The sequence below is a fragment of the Triticum dicoccoides genome, chromosome 5B (assembly GCF_002162155.2).
Source record: "Triticum dicoccoides isolate Atlit2015 ecotype Zavitan chromosome 5B, WEW_v2.0, whole genome shotgun sequence".
NCBI lineage: Eukaryota > Viridiplantae > Streptophyta > Magnoliopsida > Poales > Poaceae > Triticum > Triticum dicoccoides.
In genome coordinates, this window is record NC_041389.1 from 66,948,724 (window position 1) to 66,976,330 (window position 27,607).

Below are 27,607 nucleotides of genomic sequence, written 5' to 3' on the forward strand. Positions count from 1 at the left end.
CCCGGCGCTCTTCGCCGCGCGCCTCGGCCTCCCACCTCGCCGGAGGCCGCGTCCTCGCCCCGCCCGGAGCTTGCCTCCGCGCCCCCGCGCCCTCCATCGCCGGGATCCGGACGGATCCAACGAGATCCTGCTCGGATCCGCCGCGCGCGCCCGTCCCCGGCCCCTTCTCCGGCCAACCTCGTCTCCCGTGCCGCCGTTGACTTTTCTGAGATGGTAATAATCGGCTAAGTCCCCGAAATATTTTGCATTTTCATGCCCTGTTCAACGCATCATAACTTGCTGCATACTGCTCCGTTTCATGCGTGTAATATGTCAAAATGTTCGTTGTGAGATGCTCTTCATTTCATTCCATCGTATCATGTTCATTTGAGTCCATCTTGATGCCTGAATCATCGTTGCAAGAGTGCTATATAATGTTCACCTGCTGAAACTGTTATAACTTGATGATTTGTCATTTTTGTTGCTTTTGATGTGTGCATCTGTTCACACATGAACACGTCACCGTGTACCTCCAACACCGAGGGTGATGCACCGCAGCTCACGTCAAAGGAGACCCGTCCGGAAGCGCGGTACGCAGGCAATCCGGCGGGCGCTTTTGAGCACCCGAAACCCCACGCGCCCGGGAGGGACCCCGTCTGGACGCGCGGCGGCTATGGGCTGCCCTAGGTCGGTTCGCCCGCCCCTAGAGCCTCGAGGATCGCTGCCCTTCAACGAAGAACGAACAAAGAACGAGAGAGAAAGAACAAGGGAGAGATGTAAAACTAGGGTAAAAAGTAGATTGATTGTTCGATTGTGTGTTGTTCTTCAATTGGCCGTCACCCCTTAGGTATATAAGAGGCGGCTGGACTTCCCGTGCAAGGAAAAGGCTTGGATTCACGTCCAAAACCCTAGTCAAATTCGGATAGGTCTTGTCCGAACTTTCCAAAACTGTTCGGTTTAAACTGGCTGCACCTTGCGGGTCTTTTTTGAGGTGGTAAACAAATGTCGGATGGAAATGAGTCCAAAAGCAATCTTGACCATTTCGACGATACGAACAACTTTCATGTTGAACGTTTTTTGATAAGAGGTCATCTTGAGGGTCAAATAGCTCGCGCAAAAGATCCCTTTACTCGCGCTACCAATCAGACATGGCGTCTGGTGGGGCGCGCCATATTTCGCCTCGTGACTGGGCTGCACTCCGATTGCTCTAACTTTTGCATACAAACTCGGATTTGGACGTTTTTATATCAAAATCGATCGTTTTGACGAGACGAAGACAATCCGTGTAGATCATTTTTCCATTTGAGGTCGTCTTGGGGCTTAATCGGCCAAACTATACTCTGAATATAAGATCTTAGTACTTTGAGCATAGTTTAGGCCTTCGAGATGAAATCGGACGGCGATGACCCAAACTTCAAAGATGTTCATATCGACAATACGAAACTCTTTCATGAAGATCACTTCTCCATTTAAGGCCATCTTAAATAAGTTATTGACCGTGCCAAAATCTGGTGTCAACACATGCCCCCTGTTTTTCGGCAAAACTTGCGCGCCGAAAAATAATTTGCAATGTATTTGTTCTAAGGATGATGTCAACACTCCATCGGCCATTTATTTTTCTCAGGAAGATAATTATGTATCGGCCATGTTTATGCTAAGGGCGATTGTTATATATCGGTCGTTGATTTTAACTTCTTGTTCACATCATACCTTGTATCCGATTACCACCAATCGGCTTTAAAGAGATGGGAATGAACCCGTTCCTTGTAGCACTAAGGAAATCAAACTCCGAGAGGTCACGCCCTGTTAAGCAAGTTACATCGGGATGATTCCAATCCACCGATGCATCGGCCAAAGCAACACAAGCCGAATTATCCGTGTGAATGATTTCTACCTCATCATCGATCCATTGTATTAAAAATTGATGCATGGTAGACGGCACACATTGGTTAGCATGAACCCAATCGCGACCTAATATAACTTTATAGTTACCTTGCACCTCGGCGATGAAGAATGTGGTGGCCAAAGTTTTGCTTCCCACGGTGAGTTCCATGCACATCACGCCTTTGGCCTCTGTCTTTTCTTTACCCTCGAATCCATTAAGTACCATATTGGTCTTCATCAATGCATCATCATCTAACCCCAACTTTTTGAAGACCGAGTAGGGCATAAGATTTACCACAGCACCACCATCAACGAGCATCCTAGCAACCGGCAATCCGTTAATATTACCTTTGAGGTACAATGGCTTCAAGTGTTTCACCGGTTCTCTTGGCTTCTCAAAAATAGCATTCTTAGGACCAAAATTCAGCTGGGCTACCTCCCCTTCTTCACCTATAGCACGAAGCTCGGCAGGTAAGTAATATACCATATTAATATCCATACCTTCCCGAACCGGCGTAGATTCATAATCCACCATCTCATCTTCATCTCCCAATGTGTATATTGGGCTTAAAGATTCCTCAATTGAAGGGGTTGTTTCAGGTAGTGTAGACGATGTAATAGGGGTCGCATCATCCTCTTTTGGTGGTGAAGGTGTTGCTGCAGCTAATGTAGAAGCATCTGTGTTTTGTTTTTGTTTAGGCCTCCACACTTGTTTTGTGAGTGCTATGGGCCGAATTTCACTAAACAATTCATCCCTTTGCCTCTCCTCTTTGTGTTCTACCTTCTCGTGGTTCCTCATGCGTTCTAACCTCCTTTTCATGGTCTTAGTTAAACCGGGAGGACACCACTTAGGTTGAGTATATTTGGGATCCCTTGATTTGGCCTTGCTTGCGCTCGCCTCATGATCATCAACCATGGAACCCTGCTGAACAATAACAATATCACCATTAGAAGTAGCCAGATTACCAACAACTGGCTTTTTGATCTCCTTTTGCTTGTCGCATTCTGAAATTTCCGCATTAGGTGACTTAACACGCCACACTTTTTTATTGGCCTTACTTGGAGAATTTTTTGTTGGCCGATTAGCACCATAACTCAAACGGTCTTGGGTGGGATAATAAAGCCTCTCGCGAACAGGCCTTCTAGGTGTTGTCCACCCCATATGGAAAGCATAAGGAGCCATTGGGGGCTGCCCCATCCTCCATTGAAGTCTCTCATGTAATATGGTGCATAGGAGGGTTGTGACATCCATGGTGTCGGTACCCATGACCCATAGGAGGGTTGCGCATAGCGTCAAAACTCTTGCTCCAGAAGCGATCTTGAACGCTTCAAATGTGATGGCCGATTAGAGCTAGAATCGGCCGCTTGACTTGCATATTTGGATAGCAGCATATCAAAAGTTGGCTTGATTCGCTTGCGCTTAGCTTCACTCTTTCCCCACTTGCCAACTTCTGAATTCTTGGGCTTGATAAATTTAACATGAGTATCTTCTTGTACTTGTGGTTGCCCCCCGAGTACGGGATTTTTTATGGTGATCTTCAATAGTTCCTTGCCATCGGGTTGCTTATCAAGCACAACCTCTCTTCCCAAGACTTTGTCGCCCTCCTTGCCTTTCCTGGGTTCACCAATAACAACATTATCTTTATTAGCAGATTCGGCTATGCTAGGCCGAATTAACATTTTCTTTCCCTCCAAGTCCATGGTGTTCATCGGAAAGGGTTGTTTATCAACTTGCATCTCAGCAAAATTCAATCGTCCATCATTAATGGCCGATTGTATCTGTCATCGAAAAACATTGCAATCGTTAGTAGCATGAGAAAATGAATTATGGTATTTGCAATAAGCACGCCGTTTCTGCTCATCAAACGGCGGTATGGTGTGCGATATTCTAATCATCTTATCCTGCAAGAGAGCATCAAATATCTTATCACACTTAGATATATCAAATGTAAACCTCATCTCCTCATCACGATTCTTGCGAATCGGCTTAAGAGCATTGCATGTATAGGGTTTGGCCTTTGAGGACCAAACAAACTCAGTAGTATAAACATCAACCTCATCATCCGAATTATCATCATTGTGTTCAACCATATGCATTCTAGGACGATCGGTTGTAGACCTATGAATCTCTTTACTTCGACTCTCTTGAGCCAAAGCTTTTTGTAAGACTTGATTAATGTTCAAAAACTCATAACTTTCTAGCCTCTCTTTAATGCGAGTTTTCAAACCATTAAGAACAAGATCTGCCAAGTCTCTCTCAGTTATCACTAAGCTATAACATCGGTTTTTTATGTCTCTAAATCTCTTGACATAATCGGTGACCGAGTCATCATGTTTTTGCCTAACCGATGTAAGATGTGACAACTTTAGCTCATTATCGCTGCTATAAAAGTGATCATGAAACTTTTGCTCTAATTGCAACCATAAGAGAATTGAGCCATGTGGTAAAGCAGCAAACCATGAAAATGCGGTGCCAGTTAAAGATAAGGGAAATAAATGTACTTTCAACTCTTCTATGGAACCTGCTTCACCCAACTGTGCTAGATACTGACTCACATGCTCCCAAGTTGTTTTCGTACCCTCACCACTAAATTTAACAAAATCAGGAACCTTATAACCTTGAGGGTAAGAAATTGCATCGAAGTGTTCAGGATAAGGCTTTTGGTACACATGACTCTTTACTTTCGGCTCGTTTCCGAAAGTTTCTAGAAACATCTTATGCAAATCCTCCCTTAATTTAGCTAAAATTGGACCCGATGTAGATGAAGATGTTTGTGGCAATGACATAGGAGCAACCTGAGTACTAGCTATTGGTGCAACTTGTGGGATGGGCGCCAAACCATAATTCGGCGGAAGACCAAACATGCTTGCACCTATGGGTGGTGTGACAAAGTGATTCGGCATTGACGCCGAATTGGGCACACTCATAATATGATTAGGGTATGTAGGTGCAGCCACAAGCTGGTTGGTTTGAGTAGGATAAAAATTCAACGGCATATTATATTGTTGTTGCATAGGTGGTGCCGATGAAATAGGTAAAATTGGACTAGGGTTTTCAGATATACCAACAGTACCACTAGATGATGGAGGCATATTTTTCTGAGCATTAGCACTAGCCACAAAAGAATTGTATGCCATCACATTACCCTTACTAACAAGACTTTCAATCACAGCCACTTGCTCTGGAGAAAAAACTTTACTCACAGTGATTACATCTTGTTCGTCGATGAGGGGAGGAAAATTGACGTTTCCAACCAGAGTGATGTTGCCTTGACGGTCCTTCTTGAAACTTGACAGAAACGCTTCCAAATCCTCCTCCTTGCACTTCTTCTTGAGCGCCTCAAAAGCCTCTTCACGCTGCTTCTTGCATGCTTCATAGGCTTGGCGATGTTCATCCGATAGTTCATCAAGACCGGGCTTAATGATGTTATCGGCGTCAACTTCTGAGGGCTTGGGGAGATTAGACATAGTTGATGATGATTCTTGATCTTTCGTCCCCAGCGGAGTCGCCAAAAAGTGTGTTCGCACACGAACACGTCACCATGTACCTCCAACGCCAAGGGTGATGCACCACAACTCACGTCGAAGGAGACCTGTTCGGAAGCGCGGTACGCAGGCAATCCGGCGGGCGCTTTTGAGCACCCGAAACCCCACGCGCCCGGGAGGGACCCCGTCTGGACGCGCGGCGGCTATGGGCTGCCCTAGGTCGGTTTGCCCGCCCCTAGAGCCTCGAGGATCGCTGCCCTTTAACGAAGAACGAACAAAGAACGAGAGAGAAAGAACAAGGGAGAGATGTAAAACTAGGGTAAAAAGTAGATTGATTGTTCGATTGTGTGTTGTTCTTCAATCAGCCGTCACCCCTTAGGTATATAAGAGGCGGCTGGACTTCCCGTGCAAGGAAAAGGCTTGGATTCACGTCCAAAACCCTAGTCAAATTCGGATTGGTCTTGTCCGAACTTTCCAAAACTGTTCGGTTTAAACAGGCTGCACCTTGCGGGTCTTTTTTGTGGTGGTAAACAATCTCGGATGGAAACGAGTCCAAAAGCAATCTTGACCGTTTCGACGATACGAAAAACTTTCATGTTGAACGTTTTTTGATCAGAGGTCATCTTGAGGGTCAAATAGCTCGCGCAAAAGATCTCTTTACTCGCGCTACCAATCAAACATGGCGTCTGGCGGGGCGCTCCATATTTCGCCTCGTGACAGGATTGCACTCTAATTACTCTAACTTTTGCATACAAATTTGGATTTGGACGTTTTTTATATCAAAATCGATCGTTTTGACGAGACGAAGAGAATCTGTGTAGATCATTTTTCCATTTGAGGTCGTCTTGAGGGCTTAATCGGCCAAATTGTACTCTGAAATATAAGATCTTAGTACTTTGAGCATAGTTTAGGCCTTCGAGATGAAATCGGACGGCGATGACCCAAACTTCAAAGATGTTCATATCGACAATACGGAACTCTTTCATGAAGATCACTTCTCTATTTAAGGCCATCTTAAATAAGTTATTGACCGTGCCAAAATCTGGTGTCAACAGCATCCTATGAGCATGAGCTCTACATGAGTTTTGATCTATGTCATGCCATCTTTACAGGGGTGCTATCCATGTATTTTTGTGAGTCTTGTACTGAGTGCATCAAGCTTGTTAAGTAGGGTACTTGCTGTTGCTGTTTTGGTAGGCTGATTTCTGCTATATCCTGATGCTATGTTAACCTGCTTCTACAAGTCATTCTATGCATAATTTGGAGATGTTCACTAAGGATGTTTTGTTGTAAATGTCATGCTCTATCCATCGATGCCCCTGGTTGCAATTATAGCCTGCTGTAACATATTGTAATCTTGCTCCAGACTTGCTAAATAACGTTGCTATCAGCCTGTTAACTTTAAGTTTAATGTTGCCATGATTGTTGTTAGTGATCCATGCACCCTATGAACTTGTTCTTGCCATATTTAGCTTCTCAAACATGTCTTCTTACTGTTTGTTGCCTTGTCATGCCATGTATTGCTCTGTGGTGAGTGGTTCAAGCTCACCAACATGCTTACTTATTGTTGTTCCTGCCATGTATGAATTTGTCATATAACTTGCCATGTTTACGTGGGTGCCATCATATTTTCTGTGCCCTTTTGGCTTATGGGCAGTAAGGGACTTTTGTTATATGCAATTAGTAGATTCATGACGTGCCTTTTTTTGCCATGATAAGTTCCTGTAACATGTTGTTTGGTAGCTCTAAACTTTGCAGCCTGATGTTATTTCTGCTAAATCTGTAACTGTTATTATTTGCAATCTTGCCATGTCCTTTTGAGCATGATCTAGTGATTTCTGGAGATAGCTCAGTATCCATGTTTTGTCATGCTTTACCTGAACTTCATGCCCATGACTTTTGTTCTTATGTTGAGGTGCTGTAGCTTATTGTTTTGGTGCTTGCTAGATGCCTAGTTGTTGTTTTGGACAGCTTGTCCTTTAAACTTGTATAGTGTATGTGTTGAACCGTTGCTCCGTTTTGAGTGTGCCCCATATGAAACTTGCTTGATTTTGCATGTAGTTTCATATTATCATGTTGCATCCATGTTTTGAGAGTGTTTGCTTGATGTTTGTATGCATTTTGCATCAATGACATGTTTAACTTGTTCTGCTCATATCTTCTAGACCGTAGCTCCGAATTAAATGAACTTTATATGTAACTTGACTAGAATCTCGTGTAGATCATCTTGGTGCATCTTAACTTGCTGTTTAACAACTTGAACATAAGGTTTATTCAGTTCTGGACCAACTTTGAAATTTGCATATGAGGACTTACCGGAATTGTTATATGTTGTTTCCGGCCTCATTTAAACTTGCCTTGATGTGTTGTTCTTGTTTGCATCATCTCTTGCCATGAGTAGCCTCATCTAGCTTTGTCATGCATCATATACTTGGTTGAGCATCATGCCTTGTCATGTGTGGTGTGTTTACTATGTTGTGTGCTTCTTCTCGATAGTTCCCGTTTCGTTGCGATTGTGAGGATTCGTTCATCTACGCTTGGTTCATCTTCGTGGCTTCATCTTCTTCATGGACTCGTTCTTCTTCCTAGCGGGATTTCAGGCAAAGATGACCGCTACCCTGGATCTCACTACTATCATTGCTATGCTAGTTGCTTCGTTCTATCGCTTTGCTGCGCTACCTATCCCTTGTTCTATCAAGCCTCCCAAATGCCATGAACCTCTAACCTTTGACACCCTTCCTAGCAAACTGTTGTTTGGCTATGTTACCACTTTGCTCAGCCCCTCTTATAGCGTTGCTAGTTGCAGGTGAAGTTGAAGATTGCTCCATGGTGGATAGGATTTTGGTTGGGATATCACAATATCTCTTATTTAATTAATGCATCTATATATTTGGTAAAGGGTGGAAGGCTCAGCCTTATGCCTGGCGTTTTGTTCCACTCTTGCCGCCCTAGTAGTTGCGTCATACCGGTGTTATGTTCCTGGATTTTGCGTTCCTTACATGGTCGGGTGATTTATGGGACCCCCTTGACAGTTCGCTTTGAATAAAACTCCTCCAGCAAGGCCCAACCTTGGTTTTACCATTTGCCTCACCACCACCTACTTTTCCCTTGGGAGTAATTAACCCAAGGGTCATCTTTCTTTTAGCCCCCCGGGCTAGTGCTTCTCTAAGTGTTGATCTGAACCGAGCCGCCTACGGGGCCCCCTCGGGGCAACTCGAGGTCTGGTTTTACTCGTAGCCAGTCTCATCCGGTGTTGCCCTGAGAACGAGATATGTGCAGTTCCTATCAGGATTGTCAGCGCATCGGGCGGCTTTGCTGGATTTGTTTTACCATTGTCGAAATGTCTTGTAAACTGGGATTTTGAGACTGATCGGGTCTTCCTGGGAGAAGGAATATCCTTCGTTGATCGCGAGAGCTTATCATGGGCTAAGTTGGGACACCCCTGCAGGGTATAAACTTTCGAGAGCCGTGCCCACGGTTATGTGGCAGATGGGAATTTGTTAATGTCCAGTTGTAGAAAACTTGACACCAGATCCGAATTAAAACGCATCAACCGCGTGTGTAACCGTGATGGTCTCTTCTCGGCAGAGTCCGGGAAGTGAACACGGTCTTTGGGTTATGTTTGACATAAGTAGGAGTTCAGGATCACTTCTTGATCATTGCTAGTTGACGACCGTTCCTTTGCTTCTCTTCTCGCTCTTATTTGCGTATGTTAGTCACCATATGATGCTTAGTCGCTTCTGCAACCTCACCACTTTACCCCTTCCTTTCCCATTAAGCTTTGCTAGTCTTGATACCCATGGTAATGGGATTGCTGAGTCCTCGTGGCTCACAGATTACTACAACAACAGTTGCAGGTACAGGTTATGCGATGATCATGACACGAGAGCGATGTTTGCTTGTTCTGGAGTTCTTCTTCTGTTTCTTCTTCGATCAGGGGATAGGTTCCAGGTCGGCAGCCTAGGCTAGCAGGGTGGATGTCGTTTGAGTTTCTGTTTGTGTTCATCCGTAGTCGGATGGTGATCTTATGTAAGATGGTGTTGTATTCGTGTGGCATTGTATGCCTTTTGTATGTATCCCCATCTATTATGTAATGTTGATGTAATGATATCCACCGTGCAAAAGCGTTTAAATATGCGGGTCTATCCTTGGTGGTACCTTCGAGTTCCTTTTGGATAGGGTCGCATATTGGGCGTGACAAGTTGGTATCAGAGCCTCGACCGACCTTAGGAGCCCCCCTTGATTGATCATGTAGTTTGGCCGCTGTTGAGTCTAGAAGAAAACTAATTTCAGAGTCTAGTTGTATCGGAGAGTAGGAATTCTTTTTACTCCTCTGCCCCTTCGTCGCTCTGGTAAGGAATCTTGATGTAGGTGTTTTGAACTACTCCTCTTCCCCTTCGAATTTTTCTTTAGGTTCACGCAGTTGGTTTTCCGATCGTTGGTTCTGAGCTCTTTTTCATCCGGTGCATTTCTCGTCAAGTTGACTTGAGCCTCTTCATCTTTGCCAAGTTCTATCCTCAGTTGTTTTTCTTTTCCCACCCACCAACCCCTTTTTCTCCTCGGAACCGGAGTCCGTCATCGAGTATCCATCCTACTCGTGTGAAGCCTTTGTTTTCTTTCAACCAGTGTTTTCTCTTCAAGATATTCGTCGATTCCCCTTTCCTAGTTGTCTTTGTTTTTCCCGCCCTCCCACCCTCTTCTTAACGGAGCTTGAGTCTCTTTGGAGCATCAATGTCATTCATGTGGAGCTTCTTCAGTCTTCCCTCAATCATTTCAACCGGTGAATTCTCGTCTTGGTGGACACTCTTCAACTCTTTTTCTTCTTCGGTGGACTCAATTCAAGTTTTTCGGTGTTGATCATATTCTTTTCCTCGGCTCAAGTGTTTTCCTTGCTCGTTCGCCTCTTGCCAGTTTATCCTTCTGGAGTGTTCAAGACATCTCAAGAGATTCGTCTGTGTTCCAATTAATTCGAGGTGGTCAACTCATCCAAATATTTCAATTGTTTCGGTGCATCATCTATCTGTTCAACAATCCTTTTTCAATGGTGTTTTTCTCTTTAGTGGGCCCTAACCCACAAGTCTTTTCCCAGGATCTTACCTGACTCTTCTAATTCCCCCGGAGTCATTTCTAATTCTTTTCAAGTGTGACGTAAGAATGAATTTCATCAGTCACATGCGTTCTCCAAGATCGCTTTCAAATTCTTTTCGTTGTTGGCTCAACCTCTTTGCTTTTCGTTCCCCTGGAGTGCCTTAACAATTTTGGTGGTGGTTCTCGTCGTCATTTGAACACCGAAGAAGAGTTTTTTCCCTAAATTTTGCCCGTTCTCTCCAAGATTCGCGGTTCTAGTCGCTTGTTATCCTCTCGAACTATTCCGTTTGTCAGATATTCTTTCTTACCCATCCGGAGTATGTCAGGAGTTGTTTTTTTCCATTTCTTTTCACCAGAGGCCATCATTCCAGAAGAATTCTTTGTCCTCACATTTCAGCTACCGTTACCCAATTATCCCAGTGCTTCGTTCAAGTGTTCTTTAATCAGCTCATGATCTCTTTGTTCTTTCGCATCTAAATCCCCTCTAGCATATTGGTTCTTCTAATTCTTCCCGGTGATTCATTCTCTTTCATCAGTCATTTTCGAATTCTTATGGTGGTTCATTCAAGATTCTTTTTCCTTGATTATCACATATATTTATTCGTTCTTTCCAATCCTACCGGCGGTTCATGAAGACTTTCTCAAGTTTTGTGCTATACCCCCCTTAATCCTTTTCAAGAAGAATAAGTAGTATGCAAAATCCATTGCTTGCATTGTCATCAATTTAATTTGACGAAGGATGAGCATACAATAAATCTTATTCTTATTTCATCCAAGTGATTAATCCCTTCCTTTGGAGTTTGTTCTTGATGAATAAATTCTAGTTCCAAGTGTTTTCATTTCTTTTCTTTTCCGGAGTTCAAATTTCCTCGGCCATCTCGTCGAAACCTCCATCGGCCACCTTACATTCCGTTCTGTCGGCTAAGGTAGCTCCAGGAGAACTACTGCGATTGCACCCCGGTTCGGCTGGGCGAGTGCCTCAGTAGAGAAAGCTAAAACAGACTGTCATGATGTAGCGAGAGACTGGTCGCCACTCGATGACCTATGGGGGTTGTTTGAAACTCCTCCACTTTGACGAAGGGCCGCTTCCCGGTCAGGCTTACATGCGCCCCGAATTCGGGCGAGCGCAGTTGCCACTACAGGGGTACCTAAAGAGTCCCACTATCAAGCTCCTCTGGCTAAGTGAAAGTGTTAAAGCATTATAGTACGGATTGCCTAGCCCGCTGCACTATCACCTCCTTTGGGACCAAGACGTTGGATTAAGTGTGATATTGTGTTTTCAGCGCGCACCCCAGCACTATGTGCGTGGGGGCCGAAGCCAACGACTGCAATCTTTCAGAATTTATATATATATATATTAAAACGGCCGCATAGGAGAGGTTTTTTACTTGAAGGCACAAGTCTAAAATATGCCAATCACAAAAGCTACTGATTACATATGCTGTCATAATGCAGCATCTTTTGAGCACTGCGTCTCTATTACACGAGCGCATGCGAGGACTTCCTCAAAATACTGTTCGGCAGGTATCCGGCTTCCAGCCGAATCATGAGACGCAACAATGGTAGGCTCCATATCCGCCCAATATGTCTTAACACGGGCAAGAGCTAGCCGAGCGCCCTCTATGCACGTTGACCTCTTCACAGCTTCTAATCGAGGCACCACGTCAAGGAGCTGCTGCACCAAATTAAAATAACTTGTCGGCTTCGATCCGCCCGGGCCTAAGCAATCCATGACATATGTCATGGCGAGTCCGGACAGTCTATTCAGCACGGCCTACTGGGCTAGGCGATCGTCCACTGCAAGTGGACGCCCTGGATTGGTAAACTGCGACCAGAAGAGTTTCTCCACTTCATGATTGTCCTTATCTTGAAAGTACCTGGTCGCATCGGCAGCACTAGCCTCCAAATCCAGGTAGATGTCCTTCACGCTCCACGCTTGGTCCAACAGGTCAAACCTCGGATCACAATATCTTCTCCGCAGCAAGAAGGGCTTTCCATCCGCAATCAGTCCAGCTTGACGTAGCTCTTCCTTTGTCGCTCTCACCGCAGAGCGGGCGTCCTTGAGGTCAGCAACCGCCTTATCCAAATCCGTCTGCCGAACTATACTTTCTTCCTCAAGATACTTGCGACGATCAGCAGCATTCTTCAACTCTATGGCAATTTTCGCCATCTCTTCCCTGCTTCGGCAGTGGGCAGCCTTTTCGCCCTTCAGCTCTTCACGGGCTTTCCTGGCGGCCGCATCGCTTTCTCTGGCTTGGCTCTTCACCTTGGCGAGTTCGGCCCTAAGTCCTTCAACGGCTGCCGCACCATCTACATCAAGCATACACAAGGTAAGATATTAACCTATAAACTCCTCTTACTGATACTCGCCAAGAAGTATGAATACCTTGAGCTTCATCAAGCCGCTGGTTAACCAGCGCGATGTCGGTTTTTGCATCGTCAAGTTGCCGTTTCATTTCGGCATATTCCTGAGTCCGGCTTGACACCGGACAATCAGCCGCCTGCATATACAGGACACCATCTTAGGTACCTGGGATTTAGATCCTCTGCATGCCGCACATTTTTGCACCACACAGAGTCTCAGGGGCTACTATCTACACAGGATGCATGTTATTATGCGAAATAAGGCTCGTTATCTAAAAACGCACCTCAAAGCCCGTCAATAGACTCTTGACGGCCTCGTTCAGCCTGCTTCCCGCGGCTGTAATTTGCTCAATCACCGTGTGCATTAACACACGATGCTCCTCTGAGATAGAGGCTCGGCCTGCCAAAACCTTCAGCTCCCCCGGCCGAACACCAGTCGGCGCCGGACTCGTCCCATGGCCCTCTTCGGAGGCGGGGGGCGGGGAACCCGGAGGGGTCATATGATCACCTTCTGCTTCTGGCAAATTCGGAGAAATCCTCTGTGACGACACCTCGGCGTCGTCCGCCTTGCTAGGCGATACAGAGGTAGGGGGCGTTTCGCTCTCCATCATCTCCGGAAGGAGATCCCCCGACAATGAGTTCTGCTGAGAATGGTCGAGACCCGAACTACAAAAGTAAGGTTTCGGTTAAAGCTTCTCAGATATAAATAAAGGATCCCCCTTAAAGGTGATTTATCCTCTACTTACAGCTCGTTGGAGGGCTGTTCCCTTTGTGGATTTAGTTCGGCCGAGGGGCTCCTCGGCAACGGGCCCTCTGACTTGGATTCTTTCCCCCGCTTTGAAGTTTGAACTTCCGGGTCATCAGAGGCGGCCCTCTTCTTCCCCTTAGAAGGGGAACCTTCAATTCCACCCTTTGGGGTGTCCTCTTTCGAAGAGGTCATGGTTTCCTTGTCGGCCCCCTTGTTTTCCTCCAAAGGCACCACTTCAAGCATCCTGACTAGCTCGGGATCTAGCCTAGTTTCGGAAGGGGAGCCGGACACCGGATCAGCTTTGCCTTTTCTATCCACTCCTGCTCAAAAGAAATGCTGTCAGCATGTAGGTTAATTATGCAGATCAGAAATCCGAATACAAGGTCACTTACCTGAGCGTCCGGACGATTGCGGCTTAAACCTGCGTCCTCGGTCAGGTCCGGATTTGCTTCTCGCGATCCGAAGAATAGTTCATACATCTCCATAGGCGTTACGCCCATATAATTTTGGAGGACTCGTGGTCCCTCCGGGTTAAACTCCCACAAACGAAGGGGGCGACGTTGACCGGGCAGAGTCCGACGGATTAGCATGACCTGCGTCACTTTGACCAGGGTGAGGCCTCCTTCCAGGAGATCTCTAATCCGGTCCTGAAGCAAAGAAACGTCCTTGGGTAAACCCCGATCTAACCCCGTATTGACCCACGACGCTAGCCGTGGTGGAGGGCCCGAGCGAAAAGCGGGAGGTGCCACCCATTTGGTGGCCCGAGGAGATGTGATGTAAAACCACTCCTGCTGCCACAAGTCGAGCTCTTCTTGAAGAACACCCTCGAGCCAGGGGGAGCCAACCTTCCTTTTTATGACCGCACCTCTGCACTCTACTTGGCGCCCCTCGATTATCTTCGGTTCGACTTTGAAGGTCTTGAGCCATAACCCGAAGTGAGGGGTGACGCGGAGGAATGCTTCGCACATAACTATGAAAGAGGAGATATGGAGGATGGACTCCGGAGCTAGGTCGTGAAATTCTAGCCCATAATAAAACATCAGCCCCCTAACGAAAGGATCCGTTGGGAAGCCTAATCCCAGGAGGAAGTGGGAGACGAATACTACGCTCTCACCTGGCTGTGGGCTGGGAATCTCTTGCCCTGGAGCAGGCAACCTGTGCGGAATCTCGCCGGTCAGAAACCTAGCTTCCCTCAACTTTGATATGTCCTCCCTCGTAACGGAGGAGGGCATCCACCGACCCTGAAGATCGAAACCGGACATTGTTGAAGGTTCGGTATGCCTGAAATCTAGAAGCCGGGGGTGTTGGAACACGAGGCGACGGGCGATCTCGTTTTGAGAATAAAAGAGGGGACGGGGCTCTGGTCTCTTTATAAGAGGTTGAATACCAGGAGCCCTCCCCGTTACCGTTTGGGACTAGCCTTTACTCAAGGCTAGCGTGCTAACGGGCACGGTTGGGTTACCCACATCCGTATTAATGAGAATCCCGCTAAAAGGGGTGCACGATCTCTGCTTCGATAAGACGTGCCAAGGAAACCGCCTCGTTAAACGTGCGGTGATGCAACAGTAAAATACTCCATACAGAAGGCTTGGCCGCGATGTTATGATACATCGCAGGATGCGTCAGCAGATTAGATTTGTGTTAACATTATTCTCTACATGGTAATACGTGGAAACTTATTTTGCAGAGCCGGACACTATTTTTGGTGTTACTCGTCTTCTTGAAGAACTTGGAGGAGGAACCCGCCCTGCAATGCCGAAGACAATTCTCGCGCCGGACTCGTCATTGAAGCCAGGTTCAGGGGCTACTGAGGGAGTCCTGGATTAGGGGGTGTTCGGATAGCCGGACTACATCTCCCGCCGGACTCCAGGACTATGAAGATACAAGAGCGAAGACTCCGTCCCGTGTCCGGAAGGTTCTTTCCTTGGCGTAGAAGGCAAGCTAGGTGTGCGGATATTCAAGATCTCCTCCCCATGTAACCGACTCTGTGTAACCCTAACCCTATCCGGTGTCTATATAAACCGGAGTTGTAGTCCGTAGGACTAAGATACAACATACATACAACAACCATCGTCATACACGATCATACCATAGGCTAGCTTCTAGGGTTTAGCCTCCTTGATCTCGTGGTAGATCTACTCTTGTACTACCCTTATCATCAATATTAATCTAGCAGGAGTAGGGTTTTACCTCCATCGAGAGGGCCCGAACCTGGGTAAAACAAAGTGTCCCCTGTCTCCTGTTACCATCCAACCTTGACGCACAGTTCGGGACCCCCTACCCGAGATCCGCCGGTTTTGACACCGACAATAATCCTCAGATCACGGATCCAATCCGCATCATTGTACTGACATCCTTCAAATTAGTTTTCTCTAGGAACATATCAAAATAAACGGGGAGCAACATCATGAGCTATTGATCTACAACACAGACATGCTAATACTATCAGGTACTAAGTTCATGATAAATTAAAGTTCAATTAATCAAATTACTTAAGAACTCCCACTTAGATAGACATCCCTCTAATCATCTAAGTGATCACGTGATCCATATCAACTAAACCATAACCGATCATCACGTGAGATGGAGTAGTTTTCAATGGTGAACATCACTATGTTGATCATATCTACTAGATTCACGCTCGACCTTTCGGTCTCAGTGTTTCGAGGCCATATCTGCATATGCTAAGCTCGTCAAGTTTAACCCGAGTATTCTGCATGTGTAAAACTGTCTTACACCCGTTGTAGATGAACGTTGAGCTTATCACACCCGATCATCACGTGGTGTCTCGGCACGACGAACTTTGGTAACGGTGCATACTCAGGGAGAACACTTTTATCCTGAAATTTAGTGAGAGGTCGTCTTATAGTGCTACCGTCAATCAAAGCAGAATAAGATACATAAAGGATAAACATCACATGTAATCAATATATGTGATATGATATGGCCATCATCACCTTGTGCCTTTGATCTCCATCTCCAAAGCACAGTCATGATCACCATCGTCACCGGCGCGACACCTTGATCTCCATCGTAGCATCGTTGTCGTCTCGCCAACTATTGCTTCTACGACTATCGCTACCGCTTAGTGATAAAGTAAAGCAATTACAGGGTGATTGCATTGCATACAATAAAGCGACAACCATATGGCTCCTGCCAGTTGCCGATAACTCCGTTACAAAACATGATCATCTCATACAATAACTATAGCATCATGTCTTGACCATATCACATCACAGCATGCCCTGCAAAAACAAGTTAGACGTCCTCTACTTTGTTGTTGCAAGTTTTATGTGGCTACTACGGGCTGAGCAAGAACCGTTCTTACCTACGCATCAAAACCACAACGATAGTTCGTCAAGTTAGTGCTGTTTTAACCTTCTCAAGGACCGGGCGTAGCCACACTCGGTTCAACTAAAGTTGGAGAAACAGACACCCGCCAGCCACCTATGTGCAAAGCACGTCGGTAGAACTAGTGTCGCGTAAGCGTACGCGTAATGTCGGTCCGGGCCGCTTCATCCAACAATACCTCCGAACCAATGTATGACATGCTGGTAAGCAGTATGACTTGTATCGCTCACAACTCACTTGTTTTCTACTCGTGCATATAACATCTACGCATAAACCTGGCTCGGATGCCACTGTTGGGGAACGTAGTAATTTAAAAAATTTCCTACGCACACGCAAGATCATGGTGATGCATAGCAAAGAGCGGGGAGAGTGAGTCCACATACCCTCATAGACCGTAAGCGGAAGCGTTATAGCAACGCGGTTGATGTAGTCGAACGTCTTCACGATCCGACCAATCCAAGTACCGAATGCACGGCACCTCCGAGTTCAGCACACATTCAGCTCGATGACGTCCCTCGTACTCTTGATCCATTGAGGCCGAGGGAGAGTTTCGTCAGCACAACGACGTGATGATGGTGATGATGAAGTTACCAATGTAGGGCTTCGCCTAAGCACCGCTACGATATGACCGAGGTGGATTATGGTGGAGGGGGGCACCGCACACGGCTTGGAACAATCAACTTGTGTGTATTTGGGGTGCCCCCTGCCCCCGTATATAAAGGAGCAAAGGGGGAGGCCGGCCGGCCCTAGCAGGGCGCGCCAAGAGGAGGAGTCCTCCTCCTATTGGGAGTAGGACTCCCCTTTCCTAGTCCCACTAGGAGGGGGAAGGAAGGAGAGGGGGAGAAGAAGGAATGATGGGGCGCAGCCCCTCCCCTAGTCCAATTCGGACTAGGCCCATTGGGGTGGGGGCGGGAAGCCCTCATGGCTTCTCCTCTTTTTCCCTTAAAGCCCACTAAGGCCCATAGGTACTCCCGTATTCCCGTAACTCCACCAGTACCCTGAAAAATACCCAAACCACTCGGAACCTTTTCGATGTCCGAATCTAGTCGTCCAATATATCGATCTTTACGTCTCGACCATTTCGAGACTCCTCGTCATGTCCTCGATCTCATCCGGGACTCCGAACTACCTTCGTTACATCAAAACACATAAACTCATAATACCGATCGTTAAGCGTGCGGACCCTACGGGTTCGAGAACTACGTAGACATGAACGAGACACGTCTCCAGTCAATAACCAATAGCGGAACCTGGATGCTCATATTGGCTCCCACATATTCTACGAAGATCTTTATCGGTCAAACCACATAACAACATATGTTGTTCCCTTTGTCATCGGTATGTTACTTGCCCGAGATTCGATCGTCGGTATCTCAATACCTAGTTCAATATCGTTACCGGAAAGTCTCTTTACTCGTTCCGTAATACATCATCCCGCAACTAACTCATTAGTTACAATGCTTGCAAGGCTTATAGATATATGCATTATCGAGAGGGCCCAGAGATATCTCTCTGACAATCGGAGTGACAAATCCTAATCTTGATCTATGCCAACTCAACAAGTACCATCGGAGACACCTGTAGAGCACCTTTATAATCACCCAGTTACGTTGTGACGTTTGGTAGCACAAAAAGTGTTACTCCGGTATTCGGGAGTTGCATAATCTCATAGTCATAGGAACATGTATAAGTCATGAAGAAAGCAATAGCAACATACTAAACGATCAAGTGCTAAGCTAACGGAATGGGTCAAGTCAATCACATCATTCTCTAATGATGTGATCCCGTTAATCAAATGACAACTCATGTCTATGGCTGGGAAACTTAACCATCTTTGATTCAACGAGCTAGTCAAGTAGATGCATACTAGTGACACTCTGTTTGTCTATATATTCACACATGTACTAAGTTTCCGGTTAATACAATTCTAGCATGAATAATAAACATTTATTATTGCCTCTAGGGCATATTTCCTTCATTTGTGCCCTTCTCTAACCAGCTTGCTGATGCATTTCGCATCATTATTGTTTGCAATCAACCTGAGCCCATCTTCATTCATTTGCATCCCAGGCAGCATCAAATACATTTGAATTCTTCCTGCAGTCTCATAACCCACCTTCTCTACTAATTCATATAACATTCCCATACAAGAAACACTACTGTCACAATAATCGTATCATACCTTCCGACCATTCAGATATGAACGATTGCCATCAGTGCCCATGAAAAATCCACGGTGGATGAACTCAATTGTACAAAAATCAGTGCCTCCATCTGTTAAATAAAAAATTCAGCCATCCAACATCAAACCCTAAACATTTGCGTGAACCCTAGACAAGTGAGTGCCCAGATCATCTAAACTGTATCGAAGAACACACCAAAATGATGGAATAGATGAGAATTGAGGTAGTAACATGCCCAATGCAGCCGTGGTGGTCCAATCTTACTGTACGTGGGTACCGGAGCACCGCCTTGCCACTATACAGGATCGCATGCCGCCATTCACGGCAAGCGACGACAATGTCGTCGCCACCGTGCGAGCTCCCACCGGTTCAAGCATCACTCGTCACCTCGATGTCGCCGATCACCACCCGCGCCGCCTTACATCGTCGCCGCCAGGAGGATGAGATGAACACGAGTTAATTGCATGGAATTACCACAATTGGGGCATTACATGCAGATTGGTACCAAGTACATAGTTTTTAGATGTCAGTAACAACTCTCGGGCGGATTTTTTTTCAAAACTATGACATATTTTATAGCATTTTCGGAAACTATAGCATGATTTAGATAAAAATCAAAAGTAGCAGCCCGTCGGCCACGTGCTGGCCGAAATGGGAGTTTTCGGCCACCTCTAGGCCGAAGTAGTGTTTTCGGCCTTCCCTTGGCCGAAATGTTGTGGACCTGTCCGAAAAGGAACTTTTTGGTCAAGTGTTGGCCGAAATAGACTTTTTGGTCAAGTTTAGGCCAAAAAGTCCTTTTTGGTCTCGTGTAGGCTGAAGTTGCAGGGCTCATACATTAGGCCGCAATGTATTTTCCCGCCACCCGTTTCCCGCCAACCCCTTCCCACCATATGTTCCCGCCACCCGTTTCCCGCCAACCCATTCCCGCCTTATGTTCCCGCCAACCCTTTCCCGCCATACCACAGTCATTCTTTCCCGCCATTTTCTCCTCTCTATCTATAAAACCCCCTTCGGGCGAAGGTGGATAAGCATTCCAGTGTAGTGTAGTCGAGATGCCCCATTATCCATTCGATCGTAGTTTTCACCCTGGGATGAGCAGGACTCTTCTGAGTCTAGTTACCGATTTCAGAATGGACAATAGGATAGTTCCATGGGACGAACTCACCGGTAGTGACACCATAATGAATGAGTTGGCTCACCAATTACGTAGGTCTGGGTGGCCTGAAAGGACCTATGAGGAGGTACGTAAAGAACTTCTTAGGTTGCATGAAAGGTGGAAGAAGGTGGTGGTGCCGAAGAGTGAAACTTTCATAAGGATTTCAGCAAATAATCCATCTTTATGGATTGAGGAGAGCGAGGACAAAGATGATATCTTCATGCCGCCGCTTCCGGGTTCTGCATCGTCGAAGGGAAAGAGTTCTTCATCGTCCAAGGGCAAGAGTTCTGCATCCTCGAAGGGCAATAGTTCTGCATCGACGGATGGCAAGAGGACCGCATCATCGAAGGGCAAGAGGGCTGCATCAACGGAGGATGAAGATGATGACTTCATGTAGTATGTAAGATGTATTCCAGTTGTACCGTTTCATTCAGATGTACTTGCATTATTAGTTTGTACTGTATTATTGTAGGGCATTATGTTCTATCTGAATTCCATTTTATAGTATGTAAGATGTATTACACAAGTTCAGTCGCACCGTTTAATTCAGATATACTTGTATCTTAATTATCGGTTGTAGTCTCTTTGGAAATGTAACTAGAATAAGAATGCGAATTAATACTAATATGTCTCTCGCATACATAAAACAATATATGTCTCCTGATCAGATAGAAGCAAGTGCGATACTAACACATACATGAAGCATGTCTCATACAAAAATACTGACTCACAGTTGCAAATAGTCTAAAACTAACATAGATAATGACTCATACATAGATAATAAGCATATCACTGCGGGGGACGACGACGAGTCTGGGTATTCCTCAGGAGAGGACCGTGTAAGTGCATCTAGTGCCCCTTAGTGATTTTGGTGTATTGAAGACTTATAGGTTAAGGATCTAATGTGTTTATGAGTGTACACAGGTCTATAAGTCTCTGAGGAGTTTGATATTTACAGAGAAAGTTGACCCCTAAAAATGAAGTTCTTCAAGTGAAGACTTTGATATTATGAAGACTTTCTGAAGAATTTGAAAGTGAAGAAATTGGTGTGACCTTGAAGACTTGGTATTCATTCAAGGAACATGAAGCGTGAAGAATTTTGTTTTCGTAGTTTCATTTTCTCCTTCTTGAGTCATAGGAAACACCATACTGTTAAAGGGGGTCGAGGAAATACTAAGGAGAAATTTCCATGTGATGCTCAACTCAAAGCCTACACCTACCAATCCCTTCGAGTGAAGCCATTGGAAATCCCATACAGTTCAGTCAATTTCTTCAGTGACAGAGACGCAGTTCTTCTGGTCACTGAGGACTTTGCTCTGACTGAGGAGTTAGGAATTCGCCAGTGCGGATTGCCTACACTGTGAGGAACATGATAGCCCTGAGGAATTTGAGAGTCAAATTTCCAACCGTTGTTGTGCTGCGCGCCAGCTGTCCCAAAATATCTTATCCACCTAACGGTCATATCATTGAAGGGCATTTATGTCTTATCATGTCAGGCTGCTCCCTAGGCTATAAATAGCCGCCCCCTACAACCACGAGCTGGTTGGCTGCTCCGAGAGAACTTGACACTTGTCATTTGAGAGCAACCCATCCTCCAAGGACTTTGAGCGAAAATCATCAAGTGAGGAAAATCCAAAACCCAAACCCAAACACCTACAAACCCAAAGTGATTGAGCATCACTGGAGAGATCGATCCTGCATGGATCCGACGATTGTTACCTTTGAAGACTGTGCTTCTTCCAGACGGTTAGGCATCAAGGTCTAGAGCATCCAAGAGTAATTGTGGATCGCTGAGTGACCGAGTTTGTCAAGGTTCGGAAGTCACCTGAAGACTTACCACGAGTGATTGGACGAGGACTGTGTGTCCTTAGTTCAAGGAGAATACGGTGAGGACTTGGTGTCCTGAGCTGCGTGCTCAGCGACTGGGTGTCCGGGACTGTGTGTCCTCGAGTTTAAATACTCAGCCGCTCCAACCAGATGTACAACTGAGACAGCAGTTGGAACTGGTCTACCAAATCATTGTCTTCACCAAGCTTACTGGTTCCATTTCCTCAACACTTTCATTTCCTCATACTGTGTTGTGTGTTTGTTCATATCTGTGTCTGAAGACTTTGACTGAAGACTTTCTCAATTTCCTCAGTTCAATTTCTTCAGTCTGTTTGTCTTCATCTTGTGCTATCCTGTGTTTACGCTTTCTGTACTCTGTGTTTGTCTTCATTTCATCATGATGACCATGCATGTATTCTTCTATGTTTACTTCTGAGTACTTATTCCGCTGCTAGTAATTCTTCATTAAGGAATTTCCTCACTGGCAAATTCCTCAGTGAAGAATTTCATAAAAATCGCCTATTCACCTCCCCTCTAGTCGATATAACGCACTTTCAATTGGTATCAGAGCGAGGTACTCCCTTGTTCTGTGTGATATTGGTTTAACCGCCTAGAGTTTTAGTTATGTCGATCGCAGATATGAAGAAAGTGACATGCCCCATCTTTGACGGTCACGATTATCCCAAATGGAAGGCCATGATGAAAAAGCGTCTCATGGCGATGAACAGCGAGCTGTGGACCGTCAGTGAGATTGGTCTGACTGATCTGTGCAAGACGGCGGAAGCTGATGACATTCGCAAGTACACCCTTCTCAACCTCACGGCGAAGAACGTCATCTGCTCCTGTCTGTCTCGAAATCAGTTCAGGAACGTCATGCACCTCGATCATGCGAAGCTTATCTGGGACCGCCTCTCTGATGTCTATGAAGGCCATCGAACCTGTCACGATCCTTGGTTCGAGGACTTCAAGGAATCTCTCAAGTCAATGACATTTGAACCAGAATCATCATCTTCCTCACCTTGTCTTATGGCAGATGGTGAAAAGGTAACTGAATGCTATCTGTCTGAATCTAGTGATGATGAATCTGGTGATGAATTTGGACCCAGTTACGTCAAACTTGCCTCACTTGCTGCTAAACAACAAAAAGCTTTGGAAAGGGCTAAAAATATGCTTAGTAAGAGCAATGATATGTTGAGTGAAGAAATGGATCAATCAACAGCTTTGGCTGAAAGTCTTCAGAGACTTCATTCTAAGTATGACTCTCTTCAAGATCAGCATAACTCTCTCTTGTCCGATCTTGAGAAGATGAGAGTGAGTTATGAAGATCTTCAGAAGGAGCGCGATTCATTACTTGCTCAACAAATCAGCGCTGCTCAGGAAGAATTTATTCCTCCATGTTTAAAATGCATTGAACGAGAATCTGCTAATTCCTCACCTGAATGTTCAAATGCTTCAAATGTTACAAATTCTTCACCTGTCTCTGCTATCACTAATTCCTCATCTGAGGACATTGCTAGTATCACTGACAATGCAGGGATGAAGGAATTGTACATGACAGGCATGTACAAAAGCCTCAAAGGGCATCAGACTCTTTGTGATGTGCTTAAAAAGCAGATCCTCAATAGGAACCCTAGAAAAGAGGGTATTGCCTTTGAGAGGAAACTCAATGTTGATGGTACATATTGGAAGCCTGAGCAGTACCCCAAAACCTCATGGGTTGTTGCAAAGGGACCTCCAGTTGATCCATCTAATTTATCTGGCTATACATGTGAATCTCCTCATTCTTCTGATGAGTCATTTGACTCCAACTATAAACTGTTCAAAAATCAGAATGGTGAAGTATTTGCTAGATTTGTTGGCACTAACTGCAGGAACGGTTCCCCTATGAAGAGGATCTGGGTTCCCAAAAAGTGCCTTGAAAGTCTTCAGGTGAATGTCCTCATGACACCACCTGTGAAGAAAAGGAACCCCAGACCAAATTCTTCATATGGACCAAATTCTTCATATGGATCCAAGTCCTCATACGGACCAAATTCCTCACATGGATCAAAGTCCTCATATGAACATCATCGTGCTAACAACTCTGTTTCGCAGGGAAGAGCCAAGGGCTATGAATATGAGCATTATTCTTCTAATCATTATGTTCATAAGTTCTCGAAGAATTTCTCTCTAACCCTTCTTATGTGAAACAAATGGTTTGGCCACTATGCCACCATTCTCTTATGGAGCTCGCAGAGTGATGAACTCTTTGCCACCCCTACAGATGTGGGTGGTGAAGAAAAGGAACTAATCTCTTCTGAAGGGCCAGGTCTCCAGACGTGCTTTAACGTCTGAAGAATTTGCTGGGGACCTAACAATATGCCTGAAAGGACGCAGGCTAACCATGATGAAATGAACTTTCATTTCACACGTCCTCCCTCTGCTTTATCTGTCTTACTTCTTGATGAAATTGATCTGATGAATTGTGATATCATATTCTTCACTGCTGAAGTATATGAGGTTCGTAAGTTGCACTAATTCATCTGCAGGATGCTCAACCCAAAGCCACTGAATGGGTACTTGATAGTGGATGTACAAATCACATGACTGGTGACAGAAATCTGTTGATGGATGCTCCCTTATCGTCATCACATCTGAAGCATATCATCTTCACTGATAAAAGCAAAAGTCAGGTATTGGGTCTAGGTAAAGTTGCTATCACAAAGGACCGACACATGGACAAAGTCATGCTTGTTGAGTCCTTAGGATACAACCTTATGTCTGTCTCAATGCTTTGTGATCTTGATATGGTTGTTGTCTTTGGCAAGTATCGTTGTGTTGTGATTATGGAAGCTCACAAATCCAAAGTCTTCAAAGGCTTTAGGAAAGGAGACATGTATATTGTTGATTTCACTGCAGATTCACAACCAGTCGTGTGCCTACTTGCAAAAGCTTCAGAAGGATGGCTATGGCATCGACGACTTGGTCATGCAGGCATGAGGAATTTGAACACGCTTGCGAAGAAGAAGCATGTCATTGGCATTGAAAATGTCAAATTCCTCAAGGATCACTTATGCGGTGCCTGTGAAGCTGGAAAGATGACCAAGGCCAAGCATCCAGCGAAGACCATCATGACCACTACTCGACCATTTGAATTGCTTCACATGGATCTCTTCGGTCCTAATCATTATTCCTCTGTTTTAAACGAAGCATCTCAATATGGCTTTGTTATTGTTGATGATTACTCTCGTTACACATGGGTACACCTTGTCTCATACAAAACTGAAGTGCAGGAAGTCTTCAAATGATTTTCCTCGAGGGCTTCGACCAACTTTGGTGTGAAGATCAAGCACATCAGAAGTGACAATGGCACTGAGTTCAAGAATTCGGGTCTCGATGACTATCTTGATGAACTTGGTATTACTCATGAGTTATCTGCACCTTATACTCCTCAACAGAATGGCGTCGTGGAGCGCAAAAACAGGACTCTTGCTGAGATGGCTCGCACTATGCTCGATGAGTACAAAACCCCTCGTCGTTTCTGGGTTGATGCAATTGATACTGCGTGCCATATCATCAACCGAGTATATCTTCACAAATTCTTCAAGAAGACTGCCTATGAACTCCTCACTGACAAGAAACCCAATGTGAGTTATTTCAAAGTCTTGGGTGCTAAATGTTGGATTAGAGATCCTCACCACAACTCTAAATTTGCACCGAAAGCACATGAAGGTTTTATGCTTGGTTACGGAAAGGACTCGCACACCTACAGAGTCTTCAACAATGTTCTTCACAAGATTGTTGAAACTGTAGATGTGCGGTTCGATGAAACTAATGGCTTGCAAAGAGAGCACCTACCTTCGATGTTAGATGAACCAGCACCTGAGGATTCTATCAAACACAAGGCTATAGAAGATGTCATTCCTACTGAAGAATCTGCTGAAGAATTCATTCCAGAACGCGAAGAGCGTCGAGCTAATGCATCTAAAGAAAATGCTGAGGAAATTGATGCTGAAGAAAATGTTGATCAAATTCCTCAATGACAACCAGCTCATCCTCGTGTTGCAAGAGAAGTGCAAGTGGAGAAGATCATCGATGACACTCGAGCACCAGGTCCTCTCACCCGCTCAAAAGCTTCACATCTATCTAACTTTTGTGGGCACTTTGCTTTTGTCTCTATCACAGAGCCCGCTAAGGTAGATGAAGCATTTCTGGAGCCTGAGTGGATTTAGGCCATGCAAGAAGAATTACATCAATTCAAGCTCAACAACGTCTGGGAACTAGTCAATCGTCCTGATCCTCGCAAGCATAACATCATTGGCACAAAGTGGATCTATCGCAACAAGCAAGATGAAAATGGTGTTGTGGTGAGGAATAAGGCACGACTAGTAGCTCAAGGCTACACACAGGTTGAAGGAGTAGATTTCGATGAAACTTTTGCACCTGGTTCTAGACTTGAGGCTATTCGCATATTGCTTGCTTATGCTAACCATCATGATATCATCTTATATCAAATGGATGTGAAAAGTGCATTCCTCAATGGTAAGCTTGAGGAAGAAGTATATGTTGCTCAACCCCCAGATTTTGAAGATCCAAAACATCCTGACAAAGTCTTCAGACTTAACAAGGCGCTCTATGGCCTCAAGCAGGCCCCACGGGCGTGGTATGATAAATTCAAGGAATTCTTCATGAAGAAAGGCTTCACACCCGGTTCACTTGATCCCACTCTCTTTACTAAATCTTATGATGGTGAACTGTTTGTGTGCCAAATATATGTTGATGACATCATCTTTGGCTGTACTGACCAACGTTATAGTGATGAATTTGCCTATATGATGAGTGAAGAATATCAAATGTCTATGATGGGAGAGTTAAAATTCTTCTTAGGTCTTCAAATTCGTCAACAACGCAATGGCATATTCATATCTCAGGAGAAATACCTCAAGGATGTCCTGAAGAAATTCGGCATGCAAGATTGCAAAGGCATCAAAATTCCTATGCCCACAAATGGCCATCTATGCACTGATGAAAATGGTATTGACTTCGATCACAAGGTATACCGCTCCATGATTGGTTCTTTATTGTACTTATGTGCATCTAGGCCAGATATAATGCTTAGTGTTTGCATGTGTGCCCGATTTCAAGCTGCACCAAAGGAATCACACCATAAGGCTGTGAAGCATATTCTTCGATATCTAGCTCACACACCAACACTAGGTTTATGGTATCCCAAGGGCTCAGATTTTGATCTCATTGGATATTCTGATTCTGACTATGCTGGTGACCGTGTGGATCGCAAGTCAACATCTGGTACTTGTCATTTCCTCGGACGATCCTTGGTCTGTTGGTCCTTGAAGAAACAGAACTGCGTATCACTGTCTACTGTGGAGGCTGAATACATTGCTGCTGGCTCTTGCTGTGCGCAACTGCTTTGGATGAAGCAAACACTCAAGGACTATGGCGTCAACGTGAAGAATGTGCCTCTCCTCTGTGACAATGAGAGTGCCATCAAGATTGCTCACAACCCAGTTCAGCACTCGAAGACAAAGCACATTCAGATTC